The 5,383-nt window shown below is 36.2% G+C and overlaps 1 protein-coding gene across 2 annotated transcripts in view; it reads left to right on the forward strand.

The window, feature by feature from the left end:
• prdm6 (PR domain containing 6) overlaps positions 1-5,383 on the forward strand; it is a 128,060-nt gene that overhangs the window by 41,958 nt on the left and 80,719 nt on the right. The window lies entirely within an intron of this gene.

A 5,383-nucleotide genomic window follows, 5' to 3' on the forward strand; every position in this document is an offset into this window, starting at 1 on the left:
GTACCAAAAGTTTCTTCTTAAATCTAATAGCTGTGAGGCTATAAGTTATTTACTTTTGTGTGTTTTTGTCAGGCAGAAATTTATTTATACCCCCTGAGGGTGTAAGAGGTTAATTGATTATAAGAATAATCGTTAACTAATTTAGTAATCGATGAATTGTTAACTGGTGTGTAGAGACTCTAGAACATGCCTTTAGCTGACAGAGCGACACACTTAGAGCAGGTATTATACCAAGATAGTAAAAAAAAACCAACATGTAAATATTTTGCATTTAAGTAAAAAAAAAAAACAGTTCGTCCATCTCCTCTATCCAGAACTCAAGTGGAAAAGCTTTAGTTTCACTCAGTTTAATTTAGTAAAGTCTAAAAGAACCTTTGGCTGTCCGACTATTAATCAAATAATCTGAAAAAAGAATCAACCAATTAATGGATTAGTAAAATAATGGTTAGTTGCAGCCCTAGTTATGACTGGAATGTGGTTTTCTGGGTCCTGGATGTTTGCTGGAAGCAGTTCTGGAGGAAACCAGATAGTTTCCTCCTGAGTATTCAGCTACTCTGATGAAAAGGAAAACATTTGGGATGTATGACACGTAGATATGAACATAATGATTGTTTGAATCTTTTATTCTGTCTAAATATTTATTTATATTTGATGTCTAATTCTCTGATTGTGCCTCAATCTTTGGCAATAAAGCGGATTCTGCTTCCCTTCTCTGGTCCATCGACTCTAAAACCAAAAGGTTTATATTTGCTGGTAGCGTACAGGACGAGAACTGGACTTTTTATCTGGTTATTTATTTTAAAAAACCCAAACTACAATAATAAAAAATAAACTTTTCTTATCAGTCCTTTAACGAAACTGCGTTTCATTTATTTTCCTAAAAGCTGCCATATTTACTACTTTAGGATAATGAAGCAATGAGGCTCTCATGTGTCTTTAAATCAGGTTTGGTTGAATTTTAACAGCAGAATCCAGCTGCAGTCTCAGCAGGGATAAGAAGCTCTGTGATTGGTTGGTCTGGTCTGTTTCACAATATGCAGGATTGTTATCATCATATGAATGGCTGAGGATAATACGCAGCCTGATCACAGTAAAGATTTCAGTGTTTTTTTATTACCTAACATAAATCTTAACAGTTGATTAACGAATATTGACCCTATTTGTACCGTCGGCTCATTGTTCTGAATGTTTCAATGTTTCTGACTGATTAACTCTTTCTATGGAGTCCTGAGCATAAATCCACCTGTTTCTTCCTGAAGAAAATTATCTGCATCAAAAGCAAAAATCACAATTTAATTTAAAGCAGAAAGCTGCACATTTAACCACAGAAATAACTACTGCCACACACACACACACACACGTGTCACACTATAATTGCCAGGACTTTCCATTAACTTCCATAAATCTTGGATTTATTGCTGTGGCCTGACCCAGACCCAGACTAAACCTAAACTCAGCTCATAACTTAATTTTAAATGCCCAAACATGTAGTTAAGTTCAGGGAAATTTTTCCACACATTGGAAAAATTATCTTGAAATAAGTAAAAATGTCTTAAATTAAGTGTATTTACCCTTAATTTGAGTTGGTAGTTTGTCAATGGCATGAGTATTTTCACTCCTAAAATAAGATAATTAGATAATATGCGCTTGACATAAGGCAAAGCAGTTGTTTTTTCTTTATTTTAAATGTTAACTGTCCTGTTCCATAAGAAAAATTTAAAATTTTCCTCCTCAATTCAAGAAAAAATGAATAATGTAGATTAAAAAGTTTTTCAGTGCATGGAAACAAAAATCTCCTTCCAAATAAAAGTGTTTTCTCAGTGTGATTGTTGTTATGGTATACATTATTATCTTTTGTCAGGGTGTTTAAAAATCAGAGGTCTTTATTTGTCATTGTTAGAATAAAATAGAATAGAATTCAACTTTATTGTCATTCCACTGTCACAAGCACAGAGCAATGGAATTAACTCTCTGAATTTAACCCAACCCCTTGGGGAGCAGTGGGCTGCCATGGCGCGGCGTCCAGGAAGCAGTGTGGGGTTACGGGTCTTACTCAGGGACCCAGATTGGCAGTCTGTGGGNATTTCCTGAATTCTCTCATCGTTGTCTTGTTTCTGAGTTCTGGTTTTCTCATCGTGTTCTAGCTGCAGGTTCTTTAAATCTTCAACATGTTTCTGTTTAATTTCCTGAATTCTCTCATCGTTGTCTTGTTTTATAGCAGTTGTTTTGTCTTCACACCGTTGGATCAAGTCATTTATCTTCTCATTATGTTCTTTTTGTTGTGAAGATATTTTCTGCTCATACTCCTGCTTGAGATCAGAAATATGGTTCTCGTAATATTGCACCAAATTCTTCACTCTTTCATCATTATCCTTCTTAAGATCAGCTTTTTCTTGGCTGTGGTTTATTTTTAGTTCCTTTATTGCATCGCTATGTTCCTCTTTCAGCTTTTTTATTATGTCCCGATTCTGCTGAACAAGGTCTTTAATCTTGCTTTCATATTGTTGTTTCTGAATTCTCATTTTGGAATCATGTTCACGCTTCAAGTCACAAATTTGTCCCTCATAGTCCTGTTTAATTTTCATCTTTTCTGCATTATGCTTTTCTTCAAGAGCCATTATTTGGTCTCCGTTTCCCTCTTTGTCATTCTTGGTATTTTCTTTAAATATGTCAGTTAGGCATTTTCCTTTCTCCTTCCATTCCATATTCACGCTGTTTAGCTTGTCAAAACCGAATTGTACAAGTAGAGTAAGAATCTTTCCAAAGTCAAAAGAACTTCCGCTGTCTTGACATTCCTGCATCAGATGCTTGATTCGATCCTCAACTTGCCTTTTCTGCTCCTGCAATTTGCAACATTCCTCATTTAGAGCTGCTATCTTCAACTCAAATTCCTCTTTTATACGTGCCATTTCCCTGTCCCTCTCTTGTTGAAAACTCTGCATTTTGTTCTCGTGCTCTTGCCTCATGTTGATCATTTCTTTCATGTGGTCTTCTTTTTTGATTCTTATTTTCGTGTCACAGTCTTCAACAGTATTTGCTAATTTTTCATCATGGGTTCGCGAGTGATCTTTCAATTCAGCCTCATACTGCTCTGTTAATTTAGTTATTTTTCCAGCATAGTTTTCCATTAACTGCTTCATGCAACTGTTGTGGTCTGAATGCAGAGCCAAGATTTCCTTCAAGTGATCTGATTCTTGATCCTTGAGCTTTTTTTTATATTCTTTAAGTTTCATCGTATCTTCAGCATGTACTTTCTCCAAATCTATCAACCTTTTTTCTATCTTCGATTCTCTCTCTGCCATCTTTATTCCTATTTCCACCATCTTTATTTCTCTGTCAGCCATCTTTATTTCTCTGTCTGCCATCTTTTTTTCTCTGTCGTCCATCTTTTTTTCTCTGTCATACGCCTTTATTTCTCTGTCTGCCATCTTTATTTCTCTGTCAGCCATCTTTATTTCTCTGTCGTCCATCTTTTTTTCTCTGTCGTACGCCTTTATTTCTCTGTCTGCCATCTTTATTTCTCTGTCTGCCATCTTTATTTCTCTGTCATCCATCTTTTTTTCTCTGTCTGCCATCTTTATTTCTCTGTCATCCATCTTTTTTTCTCTGTCTGCCATCTTTATTTCTCTGTCATCCATCTTTTTTTCTCTGTCTGACAGCTCCCTTTCATCCTTTACATGGTCTTTGTTCATATTATCCATTATGTTTTCATTTTTATTCTCTGGTGTTTTATTAAATGTTTCATGTTGTTCTAACTTTTCAAAACATCCTTTTAAAAGTGTTGTATTTGCTTCATCACTGTCCAGATTGGTTACTTTACCATTACTATGTTCTGTTGTTTCTTGGTCTTTGTATTGAGAGCTTATATTTGTCTCTTTATCATTAGACCATATATTTACTGACATGTTTGTATTACACTTTGGTAAGTACTTTGAGAGGAAATTTACATGTTTATCCAGGTTAACAGCCATCATCCTGTCTTGTGTTTCACCATCATTCAGCATAATCTCTATCATTTTCATCAGTTCATGGAATTTATTGTTTGACAAATCAGTTCTGTGAGCATTTTTATCAAGTGGTATTATCTGTTGCCTTTGGTTACATTCTCTGATTATTTCATTCACAGAATAATTGTAATCTATTACACTTTCTTTTTCACTTAAGATCACCATGGAGCGTTGCATTGCATCTTCACCAAACAACTTTAGAAGTGACTTAAGTACCTGCCTTCTTTCCTCTGTGAAATCAGAGGAAGCCACGATCAGTAAAATTGCAGTTGGTCCAGTTGTGCAAAGATTCAAACAGTTTGAAACTTCTTTGGTTACTGATGAAAAAGACTGTTCAAAAAAGTCTGGGGTTTTCACCACATTCATCAAGAGTTCTCTCCACGTTGCACTGGCATGCACACAATGCTTTACCGATGTCAATAATGGAGTCCGAAAAGATTTTTGTCTCGTTATAAAGTTGCCAACTGTTGTTTTGTTCTTGTCGGAACTTCCAAGCAAGACAATATTCAGACGTGGAGCTGCAAAATAAAACGAGAGAAGTTTGAAAAAAAATTACCTTACAGTAAGAAACTAACTAACTAACTTTAGCAAAAAACTAGCAGCATAATGTCAGCTGATAATTTTTTAAAATACACTAAAACAATAATGTAACCATTTCTGGCATTTACTTAATCGTATCTAGTTAGTTTAAAACAATTGTTTCATGTTAGCAGGGTAGGACATAAAAAAATTGCTTTAAAGTGACTTTTTTCCATTGGTCCTTGATTTTCCGTTATTCCATCATGTTCTACTCTCCCATATGAGTTTGGGTCATTTGGAGCCGTTCTGAAGATATTCCGTTAGCTTATATCCAGTAACGTCTTCCTATGGGCAACGACTTGAAGGCACAAACTAAACTGTTCATCATTTATTCTTTATGGAACGCCAGCATTCAGAACATGGAGGCCAATCACTGTCCCCCAGACATCCGCCGTTAGATTTTTATATTTATATCTTTTAAAACAAAGCGGAGTGTGTATGACGTCATCAGCGCGCGCCGGCTACCGTTCATTCATCCTATCCTCTGAACTGCTGCTAGTTTTCCTCACATGCCTGGAAGATGTCTAGTGCTGCTACCACAGATGATCTCGCTCTCCAGATGGAATTAAACAAAGCTGTCTGATCTCACTAGAACTATAGAAAGTAGATCAGACGGCTGATCCAGATGCTGCTGCCTGCGTCCTCACTAGAACTATAGAAAGTAGATCAGACGGCTGATCCAGATGCTGCTGCCTGCGTCCTCACTAGAACTATAGAAAGTAGATCAGACGGCTGATCCAGATGCTGCTGCATGTGTCCTCACTAGAACTATAGAAAGTAGATCAGACGGGTGATCC

Source organism: Cyprinodon variegatus, unplaced genomic scaffold (assembly GCF_000732505.1).
Source record: "Cyprinodon variegatus isolate N-32 unplaced genomic scaffold, C_variegatus-1.0 Scaffold105, whole genome shotgun sequence".
NCBI classification, from domain to species: domain Eukaryota; kingdom Metazoa; phylum Chordata; class Actinopteri; order Cyprinodontiformes; family Cyprinodontidae; genus Cyprinodon; species Cyprinodon variegatus.